Raw genomic sequence first — 26,675 nt, forward strand, 5'->3', positions numbered from 1 at the left:
TGACGAGAACTCTCCAGGTTCTTTCATTTTCTTTTCCGCGCTTCTCCAGACCGGGCCGAGCCGTCTCTGCTTCTTCTTCTTTTCTTTCTTTTTTTTTTTTTTTTCCCTGGGGCGGGCGCAGCGGACTATTCAGCCAATCATTGCCGTTGTTCTGAGGCAAGCTCACATTTAGAAAAGCACGATTGGCTTGAAATTTGTCACATGGAAAGAGATGCCTTCAGGGTTCACAAAAAAACAGTTGCGACAGGCTGATTACAACCACACATTCACTGAATGGTCAAATTATCGTATTTTTGGCCTTTTTTGGGATTATTGATCGTACATCGTACAGAGGGCCAAATTATCGTACAAATACGATAATTATCGTACACCTGGCAACACTGAATCCACGTGGCCTGTGTGAAGTGGGCGTGGCCGGTGTGACGTATTAGCCTCGGCTTCCTCACTTGTCTGAGGTGCTGCCTTCTGTGGATGGAGCAGCTATTGCAGCCTTCAGTAAGGTCCTGCTCCCCTTGTGGCTATGTACAGTATTTACGGCTTATGTTTGGTCCTGCTTCCTAGTGGTTATGTGAGGGTAATACAGCTTGTGTGTTTGAATCTGCTTTCTAGAGGCTATGTGGGGGCAGCTCATGTTCTTAAAATACGTAACAATCCCTCCTTGGTCATCTCAGATGACCATACAATAACATTTTAAATCATGAACACCATTTACCACACCGAAAACATAGTCAAAGTATAATAAATCATCAACACCACCGACCGAAGTGGAAAAAACTCCATATTGGAGATAAACCACAACGCGTTCCCATAATACTGAAACGGCATTTGCCTTGGTGGGTCTCATAGGTAATACAAGTCATTGTTAACAATACAACAATGAACACATATCCTGGTTATCATACAATCATATGGTCAAAGAGCACATGAACAAAAGTATCCATAGAAATCCAAGCTAATACTTTTTGGTTATATGTAACAAGGTCATACATTTTTCGGCATGTGCAAAAGTAAAGTACAAAATTAGTAGTCATATTAAAAATTTAAAAAATTCAAGATTATCGATAGGCTAGCATGGATTTGGGTGGTTCAGGTGATCTTCGTGTATTGGTGCGCTGTTGCATGTGGGTGGTATTGGACATTGTTGTAATCGCAGCCATTGTTTCTTCTGTCGCCATCGGGACCTGTAATTCATGAACCCAAGGCTCGTCCCTCCTTGTCAAGGGCTCGGCTCACATAGAAAGGTTACTTCAGGCGTTCAATCGTCGTCGTGTCAGCAACAGGAAACCCTTAACCCATTTAAGCCGGGAAAGCATTGCCGCTGTTCTACCTTTAAAGCCGGGGGCGCTGTTGCGTCATTCTACCTTTAAGGACGGGAAAGCGTTTGCGTCGTTTTTCTGTAAAAGGGGGGTTTTTGCCCAAAGTGTCGGCCTCTGGGTCAATGAAATGCATCAGAATAGACACATATAGGTGTCAACTTGTTCCTCGTGAGTTTAGTTCAGAAATTTCTTCAAGCAAGTATGGCGGAATTTGAGACTGAAGACTTTTCTGACGGTAGCGATTTCGAGTTTCTCGGCTTCGAAGATGTTGATGAGGCCGAGTCCTTTGATGACGAATACGAACCGATTGACCGGGAATTATGGTTAAGGCACATGTTCGTGAATGACGACGAGGAAGAAGAAGTATGGAATGGGGCTATGGGAATGGGGCTGCTTGTGTTGCCGGTGCGAAGAGATTACTGGCGACAGAGTAAGAATCTCTTTCGGACGCAATTCGCCAGAAATATGTCCCGGGACAGATTTGCGGCCATCTGGAGGCAAGGACAATAGTAATACTTATTGATTGGGATGATGCTGTAATAAGTAATTACTACAGTTTATATGTAAGAGATGTATTACTGTCCCGGAGATGCGTAAAGCACCCGGGTGCGTAAAACCAGATAAGCTTCTCTGGAATGTCACTTATACTTATCAATAGTAATACTTATTGATTGTGATGATGCTGTAATAAGAAATGACGACAGTTTATATGTAAGAGATGTATTACTGTCCCGGAGATGCGTAAAGCACCCGTAAAACCAGATAAGCTTCTCTGGAATGTCACCACCAGTGGCGTAACAAGGCAACGACGGGCCCGTATGCAGGATGTTCAAGGCTCTTCCAAAGAATAGAGCTTCTTTGGATTTCACACCTAACTGCGATCTCCAGAACAATAAGGCCAAGGCTACTATACATTCCCAAATTATAGCCTGTATCTTTTAATTACGCTACTTCTTAGGATGGAATGCAATTGTATTTGTATTATGCATAATACTTTTATTCAGTAGTCATCACATACAAGTGCATGTAATTTAAAACGCAGACTGTTTACAGTTTTAGTCCCAGTCTGTTCCCCTTCCCATGTTTGTTATTATATACTTTATTACTTTCTTATATACTTATTTCACTTTATTATACTTTATTTTTTTTACAGTTTTGTGCTGTTCCTGCACTTTTACATATTTTTTTACTTTTTTATTTACTTTTCTACCTGTATGTAAATATTGTAAATATTTGTAAATAAAAACTCAAATTTCCCATGAAAGCCACAGGTGTCAGCTCTCAAATACTTTTTGAATTGTGTTCCTATCTGTTACAGGGGCTGAGAAATCAGTAATTTAGTAGGCGTTGACACAATTGCTGAATTTCTAGAAAAACTTCAGGTTTTGGGGGCTTTTCTGAAATCGCCTATAGGTTTTACAGGCATTTTTTCCAGGCGCTTTAGGCCTAAATGGGTTAAACAACTGTCTCAAAGAAAATCAACAGTCCCAATGGTATGGTTGTTTAAAAATGTGTTATTCAAGTAAATCCGGGATATTGATTATCTTATATACAGGCGCTACTACTAGAATAGTATAGGTGTTGACTATTCTACATATTACAGCTGGATAGGGTCGGGCCCCTCAGGTGATGTCTCGTCCACTTTCACCGGATCATATCTGATCCCCATGTAAGCCTAGGCACTTGGCGCTTCTGTAGCGCCCACTGCTGTGGTGATCAGCCGATGCAGTAGCCCTCGTGCACAGGGAATACAACGGCAGCCGGCTACAATTAACATGGTTACTGCCATTATTCCCGCGACGGGCACTGACTGGATCACGGGCACTGACTGGATCCACCTCCCAAACATATTCTCCATCCATCCTGTGAAAGGGTCATTAATGCCGGAGTTCTCTGCCTATTCGAACCTGAGGGATTGTAATCGTGCCAGTGCCCTGGCCACCAACACATCCCAATATTATCCGACTGCAGACACAAATGGGCGTTCCGTGTCGTGGGCGTTCTCGTTCACGCAGACTAAAACGCCCCCCCCGGCGTTCTCGTGTGGTGGGCGTTCTCGTTTACGCAGGCTGGAACGCCCCGTTCTTCTTCGTCGATCTAGTAGTATGGGCAGCATAGAAGTAAGGAATAATCACCGAGAGGCCGGGCAATAAACAGTTTGATATGCCCGGCTCGTGGACGGCTTACCTTCGGTAACCTTCCGCGAGCCGGGCATATCAAACTGTTTATTGCCCTGCCTTGAGGTGATTATTCCGTTTATTCTACTTCGCGCCGGCCAACATAATAAAACAATTTATATACTTTAATAATTAGCCTTTTTCTTATTCGTATTGCATGCTTATTAAACGTATGCTCTGTTTAATTCCATCTCCCTCGAAAAGTAGTTCCCTTTAGAACTACGGTGAATAACGTTAGCTCAACTGTAGGTAACGCGTTTCTATAGCAACCACACAAGGCTGGATCTGATCTCACTAGTTTAACAACGTAGTTGTTACATTCGTATCAAGTAAGCTTTAATGACGATCGATCAAACATGCACTCCTTGGTTTATTTTTACAACGGACCTCATGTTTGAAATGTATGTGATAGAAAACGATACAAGCGGCGTATTGATCTACTGTGCTCAGTCAGCAGCAAGTAGAACCGACAAGTCAGCGGGCAATATGCCGGATTAATGCACCCCTCCCAGCCAATCAGAATCGAGCATTCTTAAATGAAGTAGAATAACTGACGTTAGTGCCCCCTTCTTCTTCGATCTCGTAATACGGGTACGTTAGCCAGCTAGGCCTACAGAATGTTAGCTTACATTTATGTGTCGGATCTCGGCCCACACTTTGCATCAAACTTGATGCAACACGATCATTACAGGGAGGCTCCATGATCTCAAGTTCATTATCTTCTGGGTTAGTATAGGTAGGGTATTACCGTATTAGGTATAAGTGCGATGTTTGATATAGTTGTTTAAGAATGTGCCCAAATTAAATAATGAATAGATTAAAATAACACTTGGGACATTATGCAGTTCAAATCCAGTTACCAGACACTATGAAGGCTCAAACAGTAGGCCATTTGACTCCCAAGTGTTCACTTACTTTTCCCACTGAATGTTTTCAATAAAGACAAAATACAGTTGTCAGGGTGTGTGTGTTTCCCTGTGTTTCCCTCCTGTGTTGATTACTGTTCCCTCCCCTAATGTGTCTCAGCTGTTCCTCGTTGTGTTTGTTATTTAAGCCCTCGTCTTTCCTTTGTTCCTCGTGCTGTCATTCTGTTAGGGGCTTGCGGGTGCAGGCAGGCAGGTAGGACCCAAACGCAGACGGTATTAAGGAAACGGCACTTTATTCACGCCTAAAGGCTAAGGCACAGGAATCAGGGAACTCGGGAGACAACAGGGAACTCGAGAGGGAACAAGGAACTCGGGAGACGACAGGGAACACGGAACACGCAGGACTAACAACCACAGCAAACCACAAGCAACCACAATGACAGCACGAGGAACAAAGGAAAGACGAGGGCTTAAATAACAAACACAACGAGGAACAGCTGAGACACATTAGGGGAGGGAACAGTAATCAACACAGGAGGGAAACACAGGGAAACACACACACCCTGACAACAGTAATTGCTCTGTAACAATTAACCTTACAACATACATCGTAGGCACAAATGTATGTTATACATCGTATAGCATTTGTCACAAAAACAAAAAAGAAAGGAGTAATAAAATACCAGCATTTCTGGGCAGATACATTTACTATAGTAGTATGTACATTTACAAATGGAAGGGATTGCAAAAAAATACGTCCCAAATAAAACAAAAAAGGAGTAATAAAAGAACATTATGCTAGGCAGACATCTTTTATGACAAACCTGCCATATGCAACGTTCCTCAGTACCAGGGGTGCGCTTGGCCAATTCTTCTTTTTTTGAGAAGCCTTTGAGGCGTAGCGCAAGGCCACTGCCACAGCCTGCATTGTTGTAAATCTTTCTAACCGTTATGTATATGAGATTGTCTTTATTAAGCTTAATGTCCCCTGCCAAACTGTCATTTATATATATGGAAGGATGGAGAGGCTTGATTAGTTCTCGGAATGTGTTTGAAACCCTGTTGAACACGCCAAGCATCGCCATGTCCAGTCTCAGCGTCTCTTGTACAATTTGCTGAAGGACTTCGGGTGGTAAGAATGGCCTGTCCTCTGTTGTGCCAGATTGGAGCGTGTGGCTGAGATGGGGAGATGGAGGGTGAGCTTGGTGTGCCAGCTAGTCCTGCAGGGCTAGAGAGAGCGAGAGAGCCGAAAAAGAGTGAAGGAGAGCGAGAGAGAGGGAGAGAAACAGGGATTATAATCAACCTTCAATTCAATCACACAAGCCCAGACCAACACTACCCACACCATTAAACAAAAAGGCAGTCACTGATCGATCAAAAGTCTGAGAAAGAGCAAGAGAGAATATACGTAAATAGAAAATTATGGACATAGTATGTAATACCTTTCACTGCTTAGTGATTGGAAGGTGTGACTGAGATGGGGAGATGGAGAGGGTGAGAAGGAGCCAGCTAGTTCTGCAGGGCTAGAGACAGAGAGACAAGTGTATTGGCTATGATCTTCGTGAGCACCAAAAATAAGTAAATAGCAACATGGACACAGTATATAAACCTTTCAAGCATAAAGGTCTCCAACAGCTGTCCAACCACCACCTCCTGATAGAGAGCATGTCCCCCTGAAAAGTAAAGTTATGCTTTAAATGACTTCATAGCCTAATACAAATCCATGTTACAGTACTGTTTAGCAGTGTACTATGGCAGTGTAAATTATTGTGAAGATTTAGCCATCTCCTCCCATAAGTGCAGTACCTGAAGACAAAGTAATGTGTATGACCTATGATGCATGTTAATTGTAGCCTCCAGTAAGGATGACTAAATTATTAAAAGCCTTATATTTCATGCTACACATCTGATTGAGATTTGAAAGAACTCACCTCACTGAAATCATATTGCTTTTGAGGGTAGAATACATTGCGTACTGAAATTAACACACAAATGAGTTAGTTGTTTTACAAACTAGTCATCAGTCATCATTTCTGAAAATAATGCATCTCACCATCAGCATAAACACCCCACAGCTGTTGCTCTGATACTGGTGAGGTGCGTCCTGTGGTGGTAAAAGGGGAATGTGATTTGTCAATGATTCTTATTAGTATATAATGCTTATAAACTATAAAGTGATATCCACCCTCATTTTGTAGCTACATACAAAAAGTGCACAATGCACTTTCAACAAGCATTTAGCAGCAACCAGGGCCCATCAGCGTCACATAGGAACACTTCATTAAATCATAATAAACAATCTAGAGGCCTGCCTGTCTACCAGTGAATGCTACTCTACGAGATGCAATGAATCGTGCGCCAGCCACACGTTTTACCTCGTCAGCCAAGTAAAGTCCCTTCCATGGTCCATTGGACAAAGCATGTGCCAGGGTACTGAAAAGGTTTGGAAGACGTGTAAGTTGCAATTCATATGCATCATCATCAACATTCAGTACACACTACGCTTCGGTTTCACCCAAGGGTGAATTAAAAGTACATGTTTTCCTAAACGTTGGTCATCAACGAGGTAATAAAGTAGTAACTAAGGGCACATCTGTCATCTGTTTTTCAGAGTGCTAACTATCTTTATTCATTCGTTGCGCCGCGACCGGTTAACATTACCTTTCGGCAAAGCCTTCGCTGCAAACTTTACCCTCTACCTACAAACCGTCTTAAACGTTGCTGATTTCTGAATAGTATATGCAACGTTTATGGACGATAGCATAGCATTCGCTGCTACCGAACCATGCTTGTCACGAGTATTTATATCGGATTCGAATTCGGATACAACGATACCACAGCTAAATCAGTGATTTAAATGAGAATACTTCACAGCCAATGTTGTCAAATAAACAATATCATACTTACTGACATAATCTCTCATCATAACCCTTTCGTTTTTCTGGAAAGTTACTACGAGGTAAAACCGCCAAAAAAGGAAGGGTAGCATACCTTGCGAAACTCACTCACCTCTTCTTGATTGATTGAAACGCTACAGGAACGCCTGATGGGCGTTTTTGTGTCATGACGGGAACGCCCCATGGGCGTTTTTGTGTCATGACGGGAACGCCCAAGCCTGCAGCTGGACCCTTCTCACATATCCGGAGATCTGCGTGAAGTTGGCACCCCATGTGTAAAAAAAAACATGTAAAACTATTTCAGATCGTTTGTGCTTCGTTTGTGCACGACAAATTAACATTTGTGCTCATACCGTTTTTGAGATATCAAACATTACATTTTGTAAACATATGACGTCACTCAGCACCCCAATATTGTCAGAATCGGTTCAAATGTGTCTCAATCATTTGTGCATCGTTTGTGCACGTTTGTGCACGACAAATAAACATTTGTGCTCTTTTAATTTTTAAGTTATTAAGGTTTCATTTTTTTCACTCAGCACCCCAATAATGTCAGAATTGGTTCAAATTGGTCTCATTCGTTTGTGCATCGTTTGTGCACGTTTGTGCATGACAAATGAACATTTGTGCTCTTTCAAATTTTAAGTTATTAAGGTTTCATTTTTTTCACTCAGCACCCCAATAATGTCCGAATCGGTCCAAATCGGTCTCATTCCTTCGTGCTTCGTTTGTGCACGTTTGTGCACGACAAATGAACATTTGTGCTCATACCGTTTTTGAGATATCAAACATTACATTTTGTAAACATATGACGTCCCTTAGCACCCCAATATTGTCCGAATCGGTTCAAATGTGTCTCAATCATTTGTGCATCGTTTGTGCACGACAAATAAACATTTGTGCTCTTTTAATTTTTAAGTTATTAAGGTTTCATTTTTTTCACTCAGCACCCCAATAATGTCAGAATTGGTTCAAATTGGTCTCATTCGTTTGTGCATCGTTTGTGCACGTTTGTGCACGACAAATGAACATTTGTGCTCTTTCAAATTTTAAGTTATTAAGGTTTCATTTTTTTCACTCAGCACCCCAATAATGTCAGAATCGGTCCAAATCGGTCTTATTCCTTTGTGCTTCGTTTGTGCACGTTTGTGCACGACAAATGAACATTTGTGCTCATACCGTTTTTGAGATATCAAACATTACATTTTGTAAACATATGACGTCACTCAGCACCCCAATATTGTCAGAATCGGTTCAAATGTGTCTCAATCATTTGTGCATCGTTTGTGCACGTTTGTGCACGACAAATAAACATTTGTGCTCTTATAATTTTTAAGTTATTAAGGTTTCATTTTTTTCACTCAGCACCCCAATAATGTCAGAATTGGTTCAAATTGGTCTCATTCGTTTGTGCATCGTTTGTGCACGTTTGTGCACGACAAATGAACATTTGTGCTCTTTCAAATTTTAAGTTATTAAGGTTTCATTTTTTTCACTCAGCACCCCAATAATGTCTGAATCGGTCCAAATCGGTCTCATTCCTTCGTGCTTCGTTTGTGCACGTTCGTGCACGACAAATGAACATTTGTGCTCATACCGTTTTTGAGATATCAAACATTACATTTTGTAAACATATGACGTCACTCAGCACCCCAATATTGTCCGAATCGGTTCAAATGTGTCTCAATCATTTGTGCATCGTTTGTGCACGTTTGTGCACGACAAATGAACATTTGTGCTCTTTCAAATTTAAAGTTATTAAAGGCACCCAGTGCAACTTTATGTAAACATTCAATGAAAAATAAACATTCAATTTCTAGTCTTTTTTACACGTAGTAAGTTTCAATAACTCCATACCATTACATATCGACATTCAAGGAGCAAAGATGAGACGTCGTTGTGTGGTGAGAACTGATAGAAAATCGTAAACAACAACAATCGCCGGTGGGGAGAAGCCATTTTTCCATTGACTGGAAGCCTGCTTTATTTATTGTAGGTTACAAAAAATAAAGAAAATGGCGGCATTGTTGTTGTTATCGATTTTGTATCAGTTCTCACCACACAACGACGTCTCATCTTTGCTGCTTAAATGTCGGTATGTAATGGTATGGAGTTATTGAAACTTACTAAGTGTAAAAAAGACTAGAAATTGAATGTTTATTTTTAAGCCTCGAAAGTTGCACTGGGTGCCTTTAAGGTTTCATTTTTTTCACTCAGCACCCCAATAATGTCCGAATCTGTCCAAATCGGTCTCATTCCTTTGTGCTTCGTTTGTGCACGTTTGTGCATGACAAATGAACGACAAATGAACATTTGTGCTCATACCACCTTTGAGATATTAAACATAACATTTGGTAAACAAATCACGTCACTCAACTTCCGAAGCTGGCGCCCCAAAGGTGAAACAAATATATAAAACTTCTTCTGATCGTTTGTGCTCGACGCATGAATATTCCTGCTTTTATTGTTTAACAAGTGACGCAGTTGGTCACACGGCGTAGTTGTGCTGCAGAAGACAACCGCGGGAAGATCTGAAGGCTTCGACTCAAACGTCTCCTGTGCTAACACCGGTTTTTGTCTTCTGAGAGGTGAGTAAAGTCGTAGCGTACATGTATCAAAGATGTGTCAGTTTGTTATTCCAGAGACTTATAACGCCTACGTTGTTGAAAGCAGTTGTCATTATTCAGGTAAGACACGCTAAAGCACGCTTTTCAAACGTTAGGATGAAGTGAGTTGAAGGTCAAGTGCAGATGGCAACATGGCCAACGGAGGAAGATGGCATGTCTTAGTTTGTGATTGTCATATGTTAAGAAAGTTTTAAGTTAAAAAACTAACCAAATTCATTGTATTTAGTAACAAACTTGGTCAATTAAAGCAGATGCAGATTGTGGTTCTGATTATGTTAGATTTAAGAGAAGAATCAATGAAGAATGTTTAGTTGTAAGATGTGTGATGTGTTTATTTTTTAAACAAGCTCTTTCAAGGACCACCCTAATACACACACACACACACACACACACACACACACACACACACACACACACACACACACGTGCACACACACTAATAGGAAGAGTGGTCTCCTTTTTCATGAATATGCTTACAAGTTGGGCAATAAGAAGTTGAGTCCATTCCCTCACCCTAATGCGCGCACACACACTAATAGGAAGAGTGGTCTCCTTTTTCATGAATATGCTTACAAGTTGGGCAATAAGAAGTTGAGTCCATTCCCTCTGTTTTTTGATAGATGCCAAGACCGTCAGCTTGGGACAAGGAGGAAGTAATAAATGTACTCAAGGCTGCTAAACACAGTGTGGTAACTGAGCATGGCATTGCAGGTCCTACAAATGCAGTGTGGAAACAGCTTAGTGACTTACTCAGAGGGGAAATGTCACCCAAAAACTTGTACACATTTGTGAAGTTAAATAGGCACAACTGTTGGGAAAAGTGTGAAGAACCTGATTGCACTGATACTGAGCCAGAATACATCAGTGATGACCCTGATGAAAACCCACATAACACAGATTTTCAAATGACCATATCCTATGACGAGTGGGCTACTGTATGGAAAGAAGAAGTTGAATACAGTAATACAAGTGGACAAACTAGACAGTACACTATTAAAGTGTGGAACATGGACTCATTTATTGAATCAAAAGATATGGGAGAGCACTAAATCCCCATGCACTATAACATTCAAAAGAGCCAAAGTGTACCCAAATAGTCTGTCAAAGCCCATCGATATTACTGGGTACTGCACTGAATGCAATGCAAGATTATCCATTGTGAGTGAGAGCATGCCAGAAGAGGGCAAACCAGTGCTGCTACAATGTCAAATTCAGAATGTCTTCTTTTTTTTTTATCCCACCACCCTCTTCGGAGGACATTATTTTTATTCAACAAAATTTGATTTACAAAAGTAAGAAATAGGAGAGAATAATAATAATGATAATAATGAAAAATAAAATAAAAATGAGATTGAAGTGGCTCCGAACCCATATACCCAAGTGCGCAAGACACACAAAAAAAAAAAGTAAAATAACAGACACAAAGAAAGAAAAACACAGAAACAAGCTTTAACATACATACTGACAGACAGACACAGGGACGCACAGTCAGACAGGCAGACAGAGACAAATGGTGGAGAAATGTGGAGTGGTAGATGTGGTCTAAAAGGAGGAGTATGGTGCTATGTGTGTAGGGTAGGTATATGCAAGTGTGTAGCTATAAGGTGTTGTTTGGGGAAAGGGAACGTGTGTGTGTGGGGGGGGAACTGGAGAGAGTTAGGAGGGGAAGAGGGGGGGTGAGGGGGGGGGGGGGGGGGGGCTTCGAATGTACATGGCTTACCTTAACTATTGAATTTGTAGAAATGTTATGAGGGGATTCCAGATTTCTTTAAAGGCGGAGATATTGTTCTTTTTATATGCAGCAGTTTCTTCTGTCAGGATGAATTCTGTGATTAAGTTGGTCCAATGGTTGAAGTGGCAAGATGATTTAGATTTCCAGTTTTGAAAGACTATTTTCTTGGTGATAGCTAGAGAGACAAGGACTGGGGTTTTGTATTTTGAGGGGAAGGGGGAATCTGAGGTGTCTCCTAGAAGACAGAGTGCTGGAGACAGTGGGACTCTGCAGTCCAGGACCAAAGATAGTGTGTTGGTTACTGTGGTCCAGAGAGAGTGAACAGGTTGACAGAGCCAAGTTGCATGGAAGTAGGTGTCAATGCTCCCCGAAGTGCACTGTGAGCAAGTGTCTGTGTCAGATAAACCCATTTTAAACATTTTACTCTGAGTGATGTGTGTTCTGTGGATAGTTTTATATTGTATGAGTTGTAAGTTAGTGTTGGTGGTCATAGTGAAGACGTTTCTGCAGATTTGGGTCCAGAAATCGGGGTCGGGAGACAGAGTTAAGTCGCCCTCCCATTTGTTTTTCGGAAGCGTTATTGTGGGGTTAGATGAGGCGATGATTCTGTAGAGTTTTGATATACGTTTTTTGGAGTTGTTGGGTATGTCCAGTAACTGTTTGCTGGTTTTGGAAGGTTGTAGGGTGTTGGTTAATTTTAATTTGCATTTGATTAGGGCTTTAAGCTGTTGGTAGTGGAGAAATTGGTCTGTCCCAATCCCAAATTTTTGAATTATTGCTTTGAGTGACATAAATTCGTGATGGAGGTGGGTAATGCCCTTTTGCTGCCATTTGGGGAGATAGATCGGTGTATTGTGCAGACGGAAGTCCGGGTTGTGCCAGATGGGTGTATGCCTGCACGGGGCTAGTGATGATTTGGTGATTTTGTGGGCTTTCCACCAGGCTGTCAGAGTTGTGGATATTGTGATGTTATGGTAGAAGTCCATTTTTTTGATTGACTGTGGTAGAAAGGGGAGGTCTGTGATTGAGTTGGGGGAACATAATTTTTGTTCAAGATCGAGCCATGGGTTGGAATGTGTCTGTTGTTGAGTCCATTTATATAGGTTTTGTAATTGATTTGCCAGAAAATAGTGCATGAAATTGGGTGCTTCCAGTCCGCCTAAGTGTTTTGAGTTCTGGAGTGTTGAGAGTGCTATCCTACAATGTCAAATTCAGAATGTCGATGACAATCTACACACTGGGAAAAGGAAGAGGAGATTAACTGGGGCACGGCGAAACATTGTGTCAGAGGAGCTGTGTAAGGGCAAACAACTTCCACATGTATGGCGAGTGACAGAGGCTCACAACATTATGAATTTAGGGGATCCAGAGCCTAGCCACCTGCCAAATCTAGCTACCCTTAGAAAAGCAAAACAAGAAAAAAAGAGCAAGGAGCTAGGTAACCAAGACCCCATTTTGTCGCTGCAGGTGATAAAACACAGTGTGCCTCACAGTGGAAGCATCCATGATATTGGCCTTGACAAATTTTTCTGTCACTACTGGACCCCCTCTCAAATGCATGTATACAAGGCAATGTCAAAGATACCAGGCTCCACTGTTAGTTTTGATGCCACAGGCACAGTGGTGAAAAAACTAAAACGACCCACTGGAACATCAGGACATATCTTCCTTTATCAAGGGGTTTTGTCCTCACCTGGAGTTCACATTCCAGTGGTTCAGATGCTCTCTGAACGTCATGACATCCAAGCGATACAAAACTGGTTGTCTGAATGGCGACGAGCAGGTGCCGCTGTCCCAAAAGAAGTTGTGTGCGACTTCTCCCTCGCACTCCTGGGAGGAGTTGTTAAGGCCTTCACTCTTCAACCAGACCTCAAAACTTACATTGATCAGTGTTTCGGGGTACTGATGGGCAAAGAGTACTCCACATTACCTCCATGCTTTGTCAGGGTGGATGTCGCTCATTGCATAAAAATAATGGGATGGGACTGTCTCAGGAAGAAAGGGAACAGGGTAAGGGAGTTCTACCTGAGAGCCATGGCACAGCTCTTGCAGTCTGTCACCATGGACCAGGCAAAAGAGTTGATTCGCTCCATTGTTGTTGTGGCCCTCAGCGAATCAGAAGGGAGTGATGCAAAGGGAACACCGGTCTTCCCCGAAATATGCAAGACTAACCTGAAGAAAGCCATCGCAGAACAGTGGGAACCTCTCACAGAAGATGTGCCACAGAGGGCCGATGTGCCACAGAGGACTGATGACACACTACAAGCCTGCAGAAGCGATGTCCAAAGGTGGGTTAGTGACATATGTGAGGAGAGCAGGTCTCTTGCTGCCGATGATGGTGACAGGGACAATTTGCATTTTTTACCCGAGCTCGTCCCACATCTCATTCGACTGTCCTCCTACCTTCCTCTATGGACTGGGATTATGGTAACAGCCTTCAAAAGCCAAAACATTACTGCCAGTTCTGCTCACGTTGAGGCAGAGTTAAAAATTTTGAAGAAGGGCCTCTTCAAACATGACAATTTGCCCATACGGGTGGATTGCTTTGTAGCACAACATCTTGCTATGACCGAGGGAAGTATGAAGCTGTCCGCTGCTACCATAAAGAACCACAACAAAATGGAAGACAACACAATGGAAGACAATGACGATAGAGGACAACAAAATGGACGACAAGACAATGAAACACTGTTGGACACAGACAAAAATGAGCCGATTGAAAACTGGCGAGGCCTTGGTGTGCCCCCGAAAAAAAGGAAGTCATATTTGACACCATGTCCAGAGTGGCTTCACAAAGATTCTGCCCCAGAACAAAAAATATCCATTGGATTAATGAAAAATGGCAACCACCTTGCCAGTCACCCTATAAAACTGGGGAAAATGCATGTAGCCTTTGACCCTTTCCTCCAGTGCCTGTGCTCTGCCTTCTGCGACAGCAACAGCTTCAGCAGGTACATCCAACAGAGCAAGAGTTCATTATTCAATTTGGTCCACTTCATCGTAACAAAAGGGGTAAACAAATGCGTACAAGCAAAGGGCAAAAATCCTGGTTGAAGCTTTTAGCTGTGAACCGTTGGTGTCAGGCGTAAATGAAGTCAATGCTGCATGCAATGTTGCAAACATAATAACGTCAACAATGAAGGAGGCCTCATCTGTTGTGCTCCAAGCCTTGTGCTCCTCTCCTTACTGCAGCTACAGCCTGAAACAGACAAGAGATGTTCCTCTAGTTCAAGTTCATGTGCACACACTGCATACAGAGGGAATGGGAGCACTTCAAGCTTCAGTTGAGGGGGGATTAAATCTACCCCCTTCAAAATGTTTTCGACCACTTCAGTCCCCCGGAAATTGTCCTAGCCCCCTAAAAACAGAGGACCCTTCAACTGGCATTGTTAGGTGCACAGGTGTGGTTACACACACATATAACACTGGAGCGGCACTGTACATCGAAACAGGCACAGAGAGGTTCTTTGCACTGGAGGAATTCCCAGCCAACATCACCTTACACAACGAGCCATTTACACTTCGAGGCATTGTGGCATATCTTCCAGGGCCGACCAGGAGCTCTCTTGGACACTACGTGGCCTTCTGCAGGAGATCGTCTGTTCTCTGGGAGCGATGTGATGACCTCGCCAACAAAGTCACAACTTCCCCTGCCAAAACAAAAATACAACCACATGTCATAATTTATACAAAGGAGTGAAAAAAGAGCCAGTTTTTTCAGCCATCCATCCTCTCCAATCAATCTTAATTGACTTTTGTGTTCCTGCCTCTTGGCCACCTTTCCGCCAACAACCATCACATCACATCATATAGGCTGCCCTGGGCCCTGTCCTTCTGTCAGCAGAGGCTTTTTTGAGACCGTTTTTTGTTGCACTGACAGACTTCAACTTACTGCAATTAATTTCCCACCATCAGTTTATTTGGTGGGACACAGTAACATTTCTTTTTTTTTTCTTCAGTATGACACATTTTCTACATGACCAGCAACTGAATAACAATGATTACATGATACTGTGTGCAGAACCTAAACTTGTGTTTCCTTCAGAAAACCTAATATGTAGTTCAGTTCTCTTCCATACATGTGTTCATTGTTCAGTAAATACAATTTTCTCTGTGGTTCAGGTTTTCATTTCTTTCATCTCTGTTTTGCCATCACACATCTTACAACTAAACATTCTTCATTGATTCTTCTCTTAAATCTAACATAATCAGAACCACAATCTGCATCTGCTTTAATTGACCAAGTTTGTTACTAAATACAATGAATTTGGTTAGTTTTTTAACTTAAAACGTTCTTAACATATGACAATCACAAACTAAGACATGCCATCTTCCTCCGTTGGCCATGTTGCCATCTGCACTTGACCTTCAACTCACTTCATCCTAACGTTTGAAAAGCGTGCTTTAGCGTGTCTTACCTGAATAATGACAACTGCTTTCAACAACGTAGGCGTTATAAGTCTCTGGAATAACAAACTGACACATCTTTGATACATGTACGCTACGACTTTACTCACCTCTCAGAAGACAAAAACCGGTGTTAGCACAGGAGACGTTTGAGTCGAAGCCTTCAGATCTTCCCGCGGTTGTCTTCTGCAGCACAACTACGCCGTGTGACCAACTGCGTCACTTGTTAAACAATAAAAGCAGGAATATTCATGCGTCGAGCACAAACGATCAGAAGAAGTTTTATATATTTGTTTCACCTTTGGGGCGCCAGCTTCGGAAGTTGAGTGACGTGATTTGTTTACCAAATGTTATGTTTAATATCTCAAAGGTGGTATGAGCACAAATGTTCATTTGTCGTTCATTTGTCATGCACAAACGAAGCACAAAGGAATGAGACCGATTTGGACCGATTCGGACATTATTGGGGTGCTGAGTGAAAAAAATGAAACCTTAATAACTTAAAATTTGAAAGAGCACAAATGTTCATTTGTCGTGCACAAACGTGCACAAACGATGCACAAACGAATGAGACCAATATGAACCAATTCTGACATTATTGGGGTGCTGAGTGAAAAAAATGAAAGAGCACAAATGTTTATTTGTCGTGCACAAACGATGCACAAATGATTGAGACACATTTGAACCGATTCGGACAATATTGGGGTGCTGAGTGACGTCATATGTTTACAAAATGTAATGTTTGATATCTCAAAAACGGTATGAGCACAAATGTTCATTTGTCGTGCACAAACGTGCACAAACGAAGCACAAAGGAATGAGACAGATTTGGACCGATTCGGACATTATTGGGGTGCTGAGTGAAAAAAATGAAACCTTAATAACTTAAAATTTGAAAGAGCACAAATGTTTATTTGTCGTGCACAAACGTGCACAAACGAAGCACAAATGATTGAGACACATTTGAACCGATTCTGACAATATTGGGGTGCTGAGTGACGTCATATGTTTAGAAAATGTAATGTTTGATATCTCAAAAACGGTATGAGGAAATTTTCATTTGTCGTGCACAAACGTGCACAAACGAAGCACAAACGATCTGAAATAGTTTTACATGTTTTTTTTACACATGGGGTGCCAACTTCACGCAGGTCATCCGGAGCTGTGTTATAGGGGATAAAAGTACAACGTGTTGTGACAATCATCGCATACACCCCTCCTTGCTCTGTCAATAACATATCCATATCTTATATATTCCTTTAACCTTATTCATGGAAAACTGTACGAACTGTTGCTGATTATGATATATGTAATTTATCCAAACAATATTTTTTCTAATGGGGGACAACCAAAACAGAACCGATTCAAATCCTGCCGTTATTGGATTTCTTCATGTGACTGTTACTCCTTGCTCGATGGACGTAGTTTGTAGGCTCCGGGTGTGTCTGCATCTGGCTCTGGAACTTTTGTAACATGGTTGTAACATGTCCAAAATATATGTAATTAGTCAATCATATACTCAATATTACTTATATTTCATGTTATTGTTATTATTAATTATTATATTTATTAGTAATGATTAATGATTATTAATGTATTATATTTATTTGTAATGATTACCTTTTCTTTTCATACTACATGACAAAAAAGAGGTGAAGCCGTCAAATTATAATGCGGAAAATGATTTAATGCGTAGAACACCTCTATTAACATAAGAAGTATTACACTATATGAACACTTCACAAATTTACAAAACCAAAAAAAAGAACATTAACTCAAACATTCTCAACAAGGGAGAGAGAGGTGGTATATGAACACTTCACAAATGTACAAAACCAAAAAAAAAAAACATGAACTCAAACATTCTCAACAAGGGAGAGAGGGGTGGTATATGAACACTTCACAAATTTACAAAACCAAAAAAAAGAACATTAACTCAAACATTCTCAACAAGGGAGAGAGAGGAGGTGGTGGGGGGGTTGGTAGGCCTAGTCGGTGTCACAGTCGGTGTCACAGTTGTGGCAAGTGTAAACAGCGCTACCATCTGTGCAGTCCTTGTGTGCCCAGTCTTTACAGGACCAGCACTGGAGCCAGACCTCCTTTGACCTGGAATAGCTCTCCAAGCACACAATACAACATTGCTGATCCTCATCCTCAGATGAGTCCTGAATTTTGGGATTTCGCTTCTTGGGTTTTGATTTTTTTTTGTTGCCCAAATAAATTTTTCTTTTAGCTGCTGCAGTGCAGACCCAGCTTTTTCAGCCTCTAATTTTGCCCTCACAGGACTATCTGTGAGGACAGTGGTTTCTCTTATTTTCCTGCCCTTTGTTGTCTGTTTTCTTGGGCCAGCTTTTGGGTATGGACGGATGGACACAGGTGAAAATGTTGCGTCAGCAGAGGATGATGGCTCCTCACATGGTGTTACAGGGGAGGATGCCACCGTTGCCACATCAGTTGATGGAGTAGGCCTAGTGGAGGTAGATGGAACCTCTGGTGTCACTGCTGGCATTGGGCGGTCTGTGACTAGGGATGGTGCAAAGTCACTGTCACTGAAAATGTCCCTATTAAAAGGCCAAATTCCAGTGCATCCAAACCCTGCCTGAATATTTGCCGGTGAAGCAGCACGGGGAAGGGCACTCTTCACAATGCCTGGGAGGTCATAAATGGTCATTGTGACTCCTGGATGTGCTTTCATCCAGCTGTCACAGCAGCTGTAAACCAGCCTCTTCAGTGGCCCATATACGCTGCGATCCAAGGGCTGCAGCTTATGGGAACAGTGTGGGGGGAATGAGAGGAGGACGATGCCATGGCTCCTGCAAAAATCAATCCCCTCTACAGAAAGGTGGGAGGCATGGTTGTCCAGAATTAGAAGCACTTTTGACTCCAGTGAGGACTTTGAATGAGTCTGGAAGTGCTTGAGGAAGACCAAAAAGTCCTCCTGTTGCATCCACCCAGACCCATTTGCTGTCCCGATACAACCAGGAGGGCCATTGCTGATAAAGTGAGGGTGGAATTTTTTCCGGGGGAAGATCAACATCGGTGGGATGGAATTCCCCAAGGCATTCACTGCACATGCCAGTGTAACTAATGTCCCCCGTTCTGCAGAGGTGACTGCACCAACCTGCTTGATACCCTTTCTGGCCACAATTTTTTCAGGGTTTTGCACAGTGGTGATTCCTGTATAGAAAAATATTATTTTATTTAGTGCTTTTATTCAGTAATGCTTTTATTTTGTTTGGCTGTGAGCCTATAGATAATTTCCACCACACCTGTTTCATCCATGTTCCATATATCCTGTGCAGCAAATCTGTGCTTCTCCAGGACAGAAGAAACGTTGTCAAAACTTTTCGACATTGTTTTTATTAAAACTTGTAGCCCGTGAGAGGCTTGTGGCCTGAGGGCTTCTAATGGAGAGAGTGGGGTGCCTTTTCAAAAATACAGTGAACCAGTCGGCTCCAGCCATCCCATTCTCAGCCCAGGTTTCTGGGTACCTGCACCCGAAGTTCTTTGCCAGCTCATAGGCAAACTTCCGGACCTAAAATTAGATAAATTGTTATATTTATTGTAGGCCTATAGTTATATGTATTGTAGGTATAGATATTGTTATTTATACTGTAAACATTTAAGTTAGTTCAATTAGTTCTAGCCTACCTCCTTTGGGCTCAACCCATAATATCAATCAGCTGCCTGCTTCAAATAATCTGATATGAGGAGCTCCTGCTCTAGAGAGAAAACCCTTTTTGGAGTCCAGTATCCAACTCTGGGATGTGTTTGGCCCTGGCTCTTCTTCTTGTAAAATCGATACAGGGTCACATGGCAAATGCCATATGATTTGGCCACTGACCTTACTGACTTTCCCTGTGTAATATCATTGGAAGCCCTCTCCAGCAAAGGAAATGGGACTCCCCTGTTTGTCTTCCTCTTTCTGATGTTTGGCATGCTTTAATGTTAACTCAGGACTCAGATTCAAAAGCTGTGATGCACATGAAACATTTAAGACATAGGCTACCACGCAACAATGATCGACAAGGAACACATGGCAGGAACAAGGAAGTACAAAACACTAAACAGGAAGTAAACAATGGGAAACAGGATATGTATTATTGTGTGTATGAATTAATATTATTATTATTATTATTATTTGCAATGCACAGTGTACATTTTACTTTTAACTTGCACATTAATACCAACATCTGCATCTCTATACCTAACCCTAGCTAGTTTTTAAAATATAAATGAAACTTCGTTCGTCATACTGGGACGGTTGTAACAGGGCGTTACAACTGTCCCAGTATGACGAACCATGTTTTGATCTCATGTCAACTGGCTTGACTGGCTTGACTGCTAGTTTGACACTTGATAGCCATGTATATTTTTAGCTTACAAAACAGGGATTCTAATAATACTTGTTTGAATTCGTAGACATTTTAAATCATATTTACTCGAGGAAGAGTAAAATTACAGACTTAAAAAAAGGAACGTGAAAAGTACTTTTTATCCGGAAAAAGTACTTTTTTACTCATTTGCGTTACTACCCACCCCTGCATAAGCGCTAGTATCATGCGTCAGACGTAGCATAACATACGTCATGCGTCTAACGGCACGTCATCAACGAGCAGCTCCAATGTGTCTGATAAGACACAAGAGCTCTCAGCATGAATATTTGACTCCTCCTCACATTGTCTAATATGTGAGGGGAATAGTCACACAATCACACTCACTCCGACAAAGCACCTAGAACTCAGTGTGTCATAGAGAGGAGCGACATTTCTCTTAGGTAAAACCTAATAAAAGAGCATGGGGAAGCCCAGGAGTGCAGATATCCTCCATAGGCATCCCTCTTCGCAGAGCGACAGAGGACGATATTCCTCTGGTCGAGTGAGCTCTGATAGTCTCAGGCGGCTCTGCCCCCGCTTACACATAAGCCTGTGTGATAGCATCACACAGCCGTTGTTTCGTCAGGGGGAGGCCCTGGGAATGTTCTCTGTAATGCACAAATAACTTGAGATTTGCGCAGAGCCTCCGTGCGCTTCACATAACTATGGCAAGCCGAATTGTCATTTATTAACTAAGTTTGACTATCCGGAATTTACATTGCAGATATCTGCAATTCAATTTCGCCTAGTCAAAAATAACATTTCAGATATCCGCAACTACATTCCTCCTATCCACAATTGTCATTTCAGATATCCACAAAGACATTCCTCCTGGGCGAAATTACGTCATTTTTGCCATTCATGTCTATGGGGTTTCTCATTACAGATATCTACAATTCAGTTGCGGATATCCACTATGTGAATTACGGATATCTGCAACTGAATTGTAGATATTCCAGTTTGAGATATCTACAATTTGATTCTGACTAGTCATAATTCCAGTTCAAGATATCTTTAATTCACCTCAATTCAAGATATCTACATGTCCCTTTTCAGATATCTTAAATTAAGTTTTGACTAGGCGAAATTACGTTGTAGATCTCTAACTGGAGTTATGACTAGTCAAAAGGACGTTGTAGACATCTCTAACTGGAGTTAGGGATGGTCGTAATTGAATTGTAGATATCTATTATCAAGTTGTAGATATCTTGAAATTAATTATATATATCTACAAAGATATCTTTAACTTTCATTCTGCCTAGGCGAAACTGAATTAAAGATATCTTGAATTCGAGTTTTGACTTGGCGAAATGACGTTTCAGATAACTGTAATGACGTTTCAGATATCTGTAATGACAAATTATAGGACCGTTTACTTTAGGCGGGAGCGGAGCAGCTCCTCGTTCAATCATCATTCACACAATTCACCTGTGTTCACTGATTACATCGCTCCATATAGCACCATGTCAGAGCAGCCGGAGGTCGAGGGAGTCTGGGTTTTTAACCGTCTTTTTAACGCTGCGGCCCGTGCCAGGCAGGAGCTGGCAGCGAGCAATGAGGATTCCCGATTACTCTCTTCAACAAGAAGACTATTTCGCCGTCAAGTTCCTGGAGTTGGGGTAAGTTTTGCCATTTCGGGGTAGCTGTGAAGTTCGGGGTAGCTGTTAAATATATTAACCTATCTTGTTTTTCTGGGTTGACTATCGTTCACAGCCTCATACATATGTAAGTGTAACGTTAATTCAGCTTAGAGTTTAGATCGGGCCCAGAAAATCAAGCCCAACCCGGCCCAAGCCCGTGTACGTTCTGTCCGAGGCCGGCCCGGCCCGACACATTAACTGTAATTATGAGCCCGAGCCCGATTTCAAGCCAACATTTTTTTTTTAATACATGTGTAACTTTGTACACATTTGTTACTTAGGCCAATTCTGCTAAATATATATGTAAGGCATAATCTATAGAACGCCGGTCATTATCGGGAAAATAAGCCCCGACAGGGCGAACAGGACACCGACGCGCAGTGATCAACTGTGTCTTGCTTCGCCCTGAAAGGGCTTATTTTCGATTATGACCGGCGACGTTCTATACATTCTCCCGCTTATTACACGGCTACTTGCCAAAACGAAAAATAACTTCACACAGTGTCTTTTTTTTTTATGTATAATTTGTTGCCAGCATTCGTAGTGTTGATCAGCAGAGAAATAGTCTGACTATATAGTCTGACCAAAGACGTTGACGAGGCGTTGCTTAGCAACCAAAGACGCTGGGGTTACCGGACCCATGCAAGTGAACGGAGCGTTCAACGCCATTGAGAAGACCCGTGTAATAAAGGCCGATAATATTTCTGTTTATGGCATAGATTTCTCCTCAGATTCGGCCAATAAAGCAATGATAAAAAATAAAATTAAAACACAAATGCTCGATCAAAGGCCCGGCCCGACCCGGCCCGGGCTTTTGATGAATCACAGGGTCAGTCCCTCCCTGCCTGCATGCCTATACACCCCTCAGTACATTCATGTGGATATTTTTATTTAGTATATTATTGTCCATATTATTCATGTCGAATTTAGCCAAGAGTGACTGATGACAGTTATGTATTTGTGTTTACAGGATCTGGTGGCTGCAGGGAAAAACTTTTTTGGCAAGCAAAACTTTTCCTCCTTCCAGGGCCAGATAGTGATCTTCTGCCCCCAACAAAAACACTTGCTGAACTGGCTGAACTTGGATTAGGTAATGTAAGATTGAAGCACATAAGAATTGAGTGTTATTTACTTTAACACCTTATTATCCAACCTTCTTGCCAAGAAAACTATGGAACAAGCTTTTTTGAATTCTATGTTAACTTTAGCCTGTCTGGTCCCATTTGTTACACTGTCTATGCATTGGGAAACATTGAACTGTTAAAATACATTTAGCATTTGTTTTAAAGAAATATTGTAGAGCTGTTTACTCTTTAATGCATTTTCATAAAAGTTTCCAGGTAGCCATTTTAATATATACACCTATGCCCTTCCAACACTTTCTCATGCCAAGGCATCATTTTTTAAAGTGTCCAGGAATATCACCCAATGAATCATTTTGCATCAGCTATCTAAAGTTAGTCAATGGTGGTTATGCTTAGTGTGAGGATCTGGGTGGTGCATTCAGAGGCTCAGCTACATCATATGTTAATGTTCTTTCACATATTATGCTCAGAGGCTCAACTGTGTGATGCCCTTGGGAGTGAAACCAGGCTCTTTCTTTTCATATGCACATTTTGTTTAGCTTTAAACTTTGTAGAAGCACAACTTATCATAGGTTAACTGTGGCAGTCATACAGGTCTACGTTGGTGGTTGGCAACACTATGATTATCTCTGAAAATATGACAACACAGTTTGGAAGCCTTGGTTTGTGGAATTTATCGTCTTTGAAACTGTCTTCTCGAACATTGTAGGAGTCTGGGCAAGATCTCTAAGGACAGTTTGCTAGGATTCCTGAAATATCTTGTGTATATTATTAGCAACGAATGGCTGTTATTTTGCCACTAGAAACGGATTATACTGATGTTTACATTTCCATTTTTAGGAGAACCTGTGCAAGATACAGCGGCACAAACTCGAAGATTGGGTTAAACTGGAGTCTAGTGGAATTAAACAGCTTTGTTTGTCACAGCTACCCTCGCATAAGCTTAAATTTGGTTGGGTTTGAATTAGCAAGAACAGGCAAAGGACGCAAAATCAAGATATTGAATGTTAGTTCTGTGAGGGAACTAAAAACAGCTGTTGGCAAAAGCAGACTTTACATCGTGACACGAGCCACTGTCTTGCAGGTATGGAATTATATACACAGGGATTTATCATACTACACTACAGTGCTGAAGTTAGTTTCACCTTTGTAACCTATTATTTTGAGGTTCTTGTAAATAGGCTGTTTGTGATTTTTACCTCGACAGTTATAATAATAATATACTACAATCAAATGTGTTAACTGTAATGTCTGCCTGTAACTGAAGTTACCCTCTCTGACCTCAGGAAACCTCACAACCCTCAGCCCTGTCACAGAATTCATTCCCACCACTCTCTGCAGCTCCAGCAGCAGATGAGACCTCACAGGTGGCTAAGGAAAATGTGGTTTCAGATCAGTTCTGTATTAAAATGATTGCACATCTAAGTTCACTATGCACTTTGTAGTGATGAGTGTCAAATATAAACAGTGTTTTTTTGTCTTTTTCTAATATGTATTAAAATGTATTTATTTAAACTGATGTTTGAGCAGTTACATTCCCTAGGCGAACAGTTTTTGTACTGATGTATTTTTTTCTACTTGTGGATATTTTCTAATGATGTATTTTGTTTCCACTAAGAGTGTGTGTTGAAGGAGAAATCATTTGGATTTTCTGTGTACTACCAGGTGGCATCCACATCCTCTGCCATATCCATGGATTCATTCCCACCACTCTCAATTGCTCCAGTACAAGATGAGACCGCCCCTTTGGCTGAGAGTACCCAAGCTCAAAGTGGTTGCAAATCAGGTAACTAATTTTGACATTATATAATCTATTCTAAGTATTTGTTCAATGTATGTATATGTACTATTTGATGGTGATTTGTGAGAAATGCCATTTTTGATGTTTTACTTTAGGCTCTTCAAGAATGGCGAGCAATACGTTCCCAGCAAGACCAGGAATATAATGAAAATGTGTTGGTGGATCAGGAGAAGGTAATATTTCCAAGTTATTATTTTGTATGTTTTACATGCTATTACAGAATGCATAAATACTTTTAATGAGGTCTTTTTAATAGGAGAGGAAGAAACTAGCCTATCAGGCCTGTGAGGAAAGGCGTCAAAAGGTTTGTTTGTAATATTAGTTTGATAAATGAACTAGCCAAAGATTCATTTGATTTTTCTTTTTAATGAGAGCAATAACATTTCCGGCTATTGAAGCAAGACGTCAGCGTCTATCTGCATGTGAGGTACCCTCTGATGGGGTGTGGATCAAATTTAAATATCCAGATGGACACATCAGCATGAGGAAATTCAGCTTGTCTGAGCCAATTCAGGTGATGTGTGTTCAGCTTGAGAAAATATCAAGTGTCTTCGCAGTGGGTTGTAAAATGTCACTGGTGTAACACTGTTTCACATCTTTTTAGGCTGTGTTTGACTTTGTGGGACAAGATGATGGTGCCAGTGAAATCTTTGTGGTACAAGAAGCCACATCATCAAGATCAATTGAGAGCAGTTCTGCCGGGTCAATAATCGATCATGGCATAAAACCATCCTCAACGCTATACGTACTTTGGTTTTCAAATCAGCATGTACAGGTAAATGTATATTGCATTGTATTTCCTGTCTCAAACGGAAAAAAAAGATTGTGTTTTGTTTTGTGCAAGCTCATGCATGTTTGTCTTCAGGAAATTGTCTCGGGTCAACGAAATGATGGCGCTCATGCCCTAAACCATACATCTCCTGGTCAGTCGTCGCTGTCTGAGCCCTCCACCCAGCCAAGTCTCTCTGTGTCCTCCACCCACTCACTGCTGTCTGAGCCCTCTCTCCAGCCACTGCCATCTGAGAACTCTATCCAGCCATCGCTCACTCTGATCTCACAACCGCAAGAAATCCTGACTGTTGAAGAACCATCACTCCCTCCTTCACCTGCCCAGGTACCAATCATTCATCTTGACGAACAAGAGACACAAAGTCTCCTGTATCAACACATCACCTTGGAGGACCTGTGGATGAGTAGGTTTTTCGCATTAACTTGACATTGATGTTTTTGATGTATGTAAATATTACATTTTGTAGAATGTTGGTGTATTTTAGTGTCTCTCTTATTGTTCACATTTCTAGTCTAGGAACAGGCCAGGGCCTCTCATACTGATACAAGGTGTTATCCCCAACATTCTGCCATTGTTATGTCTCAACAAGGTTGAACCAACCTGGTCCTCCGGGACATAGCCAGGGCCAAATACCTTATCAAGGCTGAGAGTGCGTCTGTTCACGTGTTATTCATCTATCCCCTTTTTGTATTATACTCGCCCAACCCTTTGGTTCGACGAGAAGAGGGTTCGACAGCCAAGGAACAAGTCATCGACCACCGGGTCCACTATAGATTATTCAACCTAAGTCTGTATCTCGCTGTACATCCTGGAATAAACCATCTATTCAACCCTCTAATCCAACCTGTCAAGCTGCTTTGATTTCGACTTCAAGAATTACTACTACGACTGAAAATACACAACGCCGAGTCTGTCCGAACAGTTTAGAAATAAGCTGAAATCTAACATTTGGTGCCGTGAC

General features: G+C 41.5%; 2 long non-coding RNA genes across 3 annotated transcripts in view; one reads left to right on the top strand and one right to left on the bottom strand.

Moving 5' to 3' along the window:
- Window positions 1-26,552, top strand: part of LOC132464759 (uncharacterized) — an 85,327-nt gene extending 58,775 nt beyond the window's left edge. The window contains exon 2 of the long non-coding RNA XR_009527342.1: window positions 26,441-26,552. This is a non-coding gene — a long non-coding RNA (uncharacterized LOC132464759). The remainder of the gene's footprint in view (window positions 1-26,440) is intronic.
- Window positions 5,250-7,375, bottom strand: LOC132464746 (uncharacterized). Of its 2 annotated transcripts, XR_009527339.1 has the most exons (7): window positions 7,267-7,375; window positions 6,735-6,792; window positions 6,413-6,463; window positions 6,291-6,334; window positions 5,969-6,032; window positions 5,802-5,882; window positions 5,250-5,587 (listed from the first exon to the last, which is right to left on the bottom strand). It is a non-coding gene; the product is annotated as an uncharacterized LOC132464746 (long non-coding RNA). The 2 variants fall into 2 exon arrangements; XR_009527340.1 differs by lacking the exon at window positions 6,291-6,334.
- Window positions 26,553-26,675: the final 123 nt, after the last annotated feature.

The sequence above is a fragment of the Gadus macrocephalus genome, chromosome 1 (genome assembly GCF_031168955.1).
Source record: "Gadus macrocephalus chromosome 1, ASM3116895v1".
Lineage (NCBI taxonomy): Eukaryota > Metazoa > Chordata > Actinopteri > Gadiformes > Gadidae > Gadus > Gadus macrocephalus.